A 6,528-nucleotide genomic window follows, 5' to 3' on the forward strand; every position below is an offset into this window, starting at 1 on the left:
TGCCCTTTTGATAACTGCTGCTTAAGCTGCTTCTCTGACAGACAAATTCTAATTAAACAGTATAATAAGTTGCAGAAACACAACAGCTCCCAGTGCTTTTCCTGTGGCATGTCACATCTGAAAAAGCTACATCCTGTAACTTGCAGATACATTTTTAGGTTCTGTTTCCATGAAGTTGCACTGGCTGTTTCTCCAGAGATGTAGGTTAGGCTAACACCCTCTTTTTTTTTTCCCTCAGTGGAAACTATTTCTAGGCAGCAAATTAATTGTAGGGAAGTTAAGGTCAAAGAAATTTGTATTTCTTTGCAGCAAATTTTGCCTTTGGCTTAGGAAAGTTACCACAACCCCTTAAGTGACTTGAGTTGGGATTTGATCCCTGGGTCAGGAAGATCCCTTCTCTGATATTCTTATATGGAAAATTCCATGGGCAGAGGAGCCTGGTGAGCTGTGGTCCATGGGGTTGAAAAGAGTTGGACATGACTGAGCAACTAACTTTCACTTCCCTTCCCAGGAAAATGAAAAAAAACAACCGTGAAACAATAATGAAGCCCAAACCAAGATGCTGGATTTGTGGATCTATGATTTGACTTGGATTTGAGGAAAGGAGGGTCGTTGCAGGGTCGTTATTATACTGATTGGAAATGCAGGCCCATTTCTTGTAGGTGACAAGTGCAGAGAACAGATAAAATTGTAAGTGTCTTCTGTTTGGGGATTCAGTTTTTTAAATCCAGTGGTCTTTGCTTAGCCTTGTTAAATGGCATTTTTTTTTTTTTTTTGTAGGTTACAGCAGAAGAAGCACTACAGAGGAGTCAAGAAAAGCTTCCTATATGGAATGTTGCTTTTATTAAAACTTGCTGTGTGCCTTTGGGCAAGTCACTGAACCTCTCTGATTCTGGAAACTGAGTCACCAAATCTGAGTTTGGTGGAAGGGGTAGGCATTCAGGCTAAACTGGGCTTGTTCACATGGCAGGCATAGGGTTCCGTGACAGTGAGTGGAGGCAGCCAGGTCTCAATGCCTCCTCTCTCACTTTCTGTCGGTAAAAGCCCGATGCCAGGCAAGGCCAGCCCGATGTGAGGAGCTGCAAAATAACGTTGTGAAAAGGTGAGGGAAGTGAGAGGAGAACGATCACAAGCTGTCTACACTGGGTTAGTGCTCATTCTGGGATCTTCAAGGAAGATGAGTGGTTAATAATGTGGTGTGCGATCTGCCTGAGTTGTGACTTTAGCCAGGAGCAGAGACAGGTTCAAACAACAGAAGAGAACAGAACACAAGGAATCACAGCTTGATCACCGTGTGACCTTGGACAAAATACTTCACCTGTCAGAACCTCAGTTTTTTTTTTTTTTATCCTAAGTTTCCCTAAAACCTGTATTAAATCTTTCTATTCTGGGTACTGGAGTCAGAGACGAGAAAAACGAGGTGACCCTTGTGAGTTTCTGCAGCTGTGTGTGTCAGTGACTGGGGAGTGGGGGACCCTGGTACTGGCCACTTCTGGTTTGCTCGTGTGCTGCCCAGGGCAGTTTGGAGCCTGGACCCTTGCCTCCCTGAAGGTATCAAGGACTGGCAGGCAAGCAATGTTCCCTGTACCTCCAGCAGGCATTTCCCCATGGGAAACCTGCTCTTGTTAGCCCAGCTTTTGAATTGCTTGACCCCTTTGAGGCCCATGGGTTGGGAAGGGCTTCCAGGGCATCTATATTGGGCTCACTTGTCCTGGCTGATTTTCAACTTAGTTTTCCAGCTGTGAAAAACATCTATATGGATGGCAGTAATTGGGAATTTAATAATTTTTTGATGTTTCTTGTGGTGCTTGGAAAATCCACTGGGAATGGTCTATATATTTTCAGTGTTTCCCCATTCTGTGCTAAAACTCTGTGCTAAAAACTCTGCATGAATTTTATTTTCTCCTTTTCTTTCTTTCTTTCTTTTTTTTTCTTAAAGCACAAAGCAAGCTAACTTTGAAGTCAAGTTTTGTTTTTAGTCAAGTGTGTGTACCGGGTCCTTATTTTCTCCTTTTGTTTTTATTGCTACTGTGTTCTTTATTACTTTTTTCTAAGTCATTTTAGAAATAAAAAAGATGGGGGAATAAAACCACTAGAGTCAGAGATTCAGACAATCTAAGCGTTGTCTCCCCATGAGAATTACTATCTTGGCTGGAGCAGGAGGCTTATGTTTCTTTACCTGGTGTTATTTGATTACTAGGTCATCAAAACTTTATCAGCTCTATTACACTGACTCCCAGAAGCTTCAGAGTAACAGAGGACTTGCAAGTAGGGCTCTTATCACGTCACAGAAGCTCCAACTTCATCTTCAAAGGAGGCAGTGCAAAGGAATGGATTTTTTTTGGAAAGAGCGTGAATGTGTCTGGATGTAAGGCCCAGTTCTTCACCTAAGGCACTGCTGGGTGACCTTGGGAAACCTGCTTCACCTCTCTGGGCCTTACTCCCTGCACCCTAAAGATGAAGCTGCTTCCAGAAGTTACTGTAAAATGTTTTCATTTCAGATGTAAAGAGGAATCTCTCATGACTCAGTTCATGGATCTGAGGTTAAGACTTATTTAGGGCTCTGTGGGCTTTTATCATAAATATTAATATCAGTGATATAGAGACTTTGAAAATGTTGAAAGTCTTACATGTCTTCTCCCTTCCGTGAAGCCCACTTCCTCCTTTGGTGAACTCTAGGTACTGGGATCTTGGACTGGTAACTGGTGAGGTCTGGCTTGGCCCTCACTCATCTAACAAAGTATGATTGTGATGGACCTTACAGCAAGAAGCAGCGAGAGATCCAGGTTGCAGGGGTTGGACAAGGGGGAGAGAGTAAAGGTCCAAGCCTTTCAGCCTTGGAAGCCTCTAAACGCATGATGTGGGTCCTAATGTGTCTGCTGGCTGTAGTAGTAGATTCGTTTTTCCTTGGGTCCATGTTCTCCGATGTGCCTATTGACCACACACGTGGCATCACCTGTCATTTAGGGGTGCTTCCCGGGAGTTTCGGGGTGAGTCAACTCATTTCCACTCCTCAGTCTACTTTTATTTTGCCCTAGTCCAAAACATGAGTGACAGATGGAATCTATGAGGTATGGAACAGGGGAATCAAACAATTAATTATTGTTACTTTTATCTGTCTGGAGAGGGAGGAACACCGTTAACACATTTCTGGGAGAATTTCAAAAGATGCCCATGGGCAGGAATGCTTTTTGTGACTGCATCTCACACCCTCCTTACACTATTGGGATCTCTTGGACTGTTTCTGGGTTTCTATCCTGGCGGGAGGCTGCATCTTGGGCCCTGAAGTCCAGGAGACACAGTGTCCCATACTCTCACGCTTTCTGCTGAAAGGACTCAAACCATACCTATTACTGTTAACCAGCATTTGTTAAGTACTTGCTAGGGCTCAGGCAGAGTACATCTACACCTGTCATCTCAGTTAATACTTAAAACATCCCTTTAGTATGCGTTAGTTACTCAGATGTGTCCAACTCTTTTTGACCCCACGGACTGTAGTCAACCAGGCTTCTCTGTCCATGGGATTTCCCAGGCAAGAATACTGCAGTGGGTTGCCATTTCCTACCCCAGGGGCCCTTCCCAACCCAGGGATTGAACCCAGGTCTTCTACATTGCAGGCAGATTCTTGACCGTCTGAGCCACCAGGGAAGGTACTGTATAGGTAGCATTACTGGCCTCATTTGGCCAATGTGGAAATCAAAGCACCAGGCTTCTTGTGTCTTTTGCACCCAGATGGTTGGTAGTAGAGATGTGACTCAAAATGAGCCAGGTAGCCTCGAGAATATTCCTCTGAAGCATCATGCTGTGCTGTGTCCACACACACGTATGATCATCTGTGCCTGACCGCCAGGATCCCAGGGATTCAAACACTGCCCACTGGTTCATAGTTCTGCCACTAGTCTAAGCCCCTTTCAGCGCCTTGAGTCAGAGCTGCAGACACGCTTGGAGAGCAGGGTCTTCAGAGGCCCCCTAAGAATATACTGTTAGAGCAAGTAGATCGTAGCACTTCCTTCATATTACCTACCGGACCTCCATGTCTGCTCCTGTCTCATTTCCATGTTGATTTCTTAACTATCTTCCCTTAGACTTTTAACATCAGCCATATCGAGAAACACATAGTTCCTGAGTTCCCCATGCCCTCTGACTCCCTGGGATGCAGGCTCCTTCCCCATCATTCACTAGCAATGTTCTCTGTCCCTTCAGACTGACCAGATGCCCAGCCTGGGCATTCTCTTAACATTCTTCTAGATTTTTCCTGGTTCCCTGGAAGTCCTTGCTCTCTGTCAAAAGTGACACCCATGTGGCTTTTATGACGGCAAATCCATATGATCTGTTTCTTGTCTGTTCCCTAAACTTCTGTAGAACCCAAGCTGGGTACCATCCGTCTAGCATCTTCAGAGTCTGGCAGGAAGATCGCTGATACACATTTGGCACATTGCCAGTGCCAGCCGAACCTGGATAATGTGCTCTTTTCCAAGTGAATAGTTAGCTTTTATTGCTGCGTTATTAGATTGAATCACATGAAATTGCTGTTTTCATAAGTTAAAATTGCTCAAATACCGGCATTTCAGATGTGTATTTTTCTATTCCCATGAGCATTTTCAATCTGTTCCTCCCCTTCTGCTTCCGTATACCAAGGTTCCCCTGCATGTCCTAAACTCATCTTTTCCTTTTCCTAACACTGACGGCTAAACTTCCAGAAAGAGGTGGTTACATTCACTGTTTCCATGTCTGCACTAGCCATTCCTGCTTCAGTCTTTTGCCATCTAACCCTCCCTCTCTCCTGCTGAAGCTGCTTCAGGTGTTTTTAAGCAGCACTAAAATTGCTCCGCTTGCAGGTTGATCCTAGTCTTCACCCTCTTGCACTTTCTCACAGCTTGAAAAGACTGGGGTAACCCACTTTTGAAACTTTCACCTTCTGTGACTTCCATGGCCTGACTTTTAAAAAATCCTGCTAATTTATCCCATATTCACTCCATTTAAAATTGAAGGATAAAATGAAAATCCATCTTGCCCTTCAGTTGCATACAACACAGAAGTTACTATAAGATATCGTGACACATATCCTGGTAAAGTAAGTGTAGTTGATCAGTTCTAGACAATTAATAGATAACCACATGTGTATTATTTTAAAACTAGAGAAAATATATGCAGAGCATCTAGACACGAGCCCCCAAAGATTTGAAGTTCAAAGACAAAATTCTTTATAATCTAATTCAGAGTATATATAAACTTTCCTTATATTTATGGAACCAAATTAAAGAAGCTATAGAAATAAAGGGTTTTTTTTTTCCCTTCATTTCAGGCAAGGCTTTATTGGGGCTCCTGCTGCAGCAGAGAGGATAGAAGACAAACAGCAGTTTCCCTTGCTCACTTGCTCACTCCCCGAGTGGCAAGAGGGTGGGGGTGGCGAGGTTTTTCCTTATATGCGGTGAGGGTATGGGTGTGTCCAGAGCTGGAGGGCTGGCAGAGGTGGCCCCCCCGGTGGCATTGAGTGCAGGGGGCATACCCAGTACCCAGCTTTTGCTCCCAACATCCTGCTTTTGCTCCAGGCTCTTCAAAAGTGGCAGCTGGGATTTTGGTCTTTTTGTATCTTTTGTCCAGAATTTGCCCCAGCTGTGCATGCCCCCAGCTGGGGGCATTTTTATAGAATCAAGAATTAAAGCAATAAAACCATGACAGGGCACTTGTACCTTTCCTGTCTATCTTCTTCCATGGGGGAGAGCTCTCCTGGCTCCATCTCTCCTGGCCATGTAATTGACTCTTCTGCCCATCCCTGCCTGAGTCCTGCCCATGGACATCCTCTTCCGTCCTCCTCCCCTTGGGAGCCTTGCACATCTACTATTTGTGAACATCCGCACACCCAGCGGTAACGTGTACTCCAGGCGAGACTCACTCTGGCTTTGGTGTATCAGTAGGACCCAAACCAAGACTGTCGTCCCCCAAATCACCTTCTCTTCCTTTCATTTCCCCTTTCGATGGTCCTCTTTACCTTTTTTGCCTCTGGGTCCACCTCTGTAGCATTTCCACAATTCTTGCCCCACTGTCTGTTTCTTGACTGTTATCTTCCAGCATCCTAACTTTTCTCTGCCAGTCTGTCAGCTCCACACACTCACATGTTGAAAACAGTTATTAGTGAGCCTGACTTAATCATGTTTGCATTTCCCACAGTGCCCTAGCATTGTGCTCAGGGTAAATAGGCCTTGGATGCATATATGTTGAGGTCAAAGAAATTGATCTTGTAAATGACAGGCACAATTGGACTGCATTGTCCTAAGCTTTGATAAATATCAGTAGGAGAAAGGGAAAGAATCCCTCATAAATTGACCACCCCAGCACACTGTTCCAGTCACTGGTGTATTCTGTCATGCATTTCCCCATTCCTATTTTTAGATGAGGTTGACAACATTTTTATTGTTACCACAGTGGTCCACCCAGAGGACAGAGTTGCTTAGCAAGGGCTGAATCCTAATCATTAATGTTGCTCACAACATTTTTCCAGCGCTCTGCCTTCCTGTTGGGATTGTA

General features: G+C 44.5%; 1 long non-coding RNA gene across 1 annotated transcript; it reads left to right on the plus strand.

The window, feature by feature from the left end:
* Positions 1-511: 511 nt before the first annotated feature.
* On the plus strand, positions 512-876 carry LOC147348001 (uncharacterized). The gene is made up of 2 exons (XR_015150898.1): positions 512-690; positions 781-876. It is a non-coding gene; the product is annotated as an uncharacterized LOC147348001 (long non-coding RNA).
* The last annotated feature ends 5,652 nt before the right edge of the window (positions 877-6,528 follow it).

Source organism: Bos grunniens, chromosome 22, assembly GCF_055505025.1.
Source record: "Bos grunniens cultivar Pamir isolate PY7600 chromosome 22, Bosgru_T2T1.0, whole genome shotgun sequence".
Classification (NCBI taxonomy): Eukaryota; Metazoa; Chordata; class Mammalia; order Artiodactyla; family Bovidae; genus Bos; species Bos grunniens.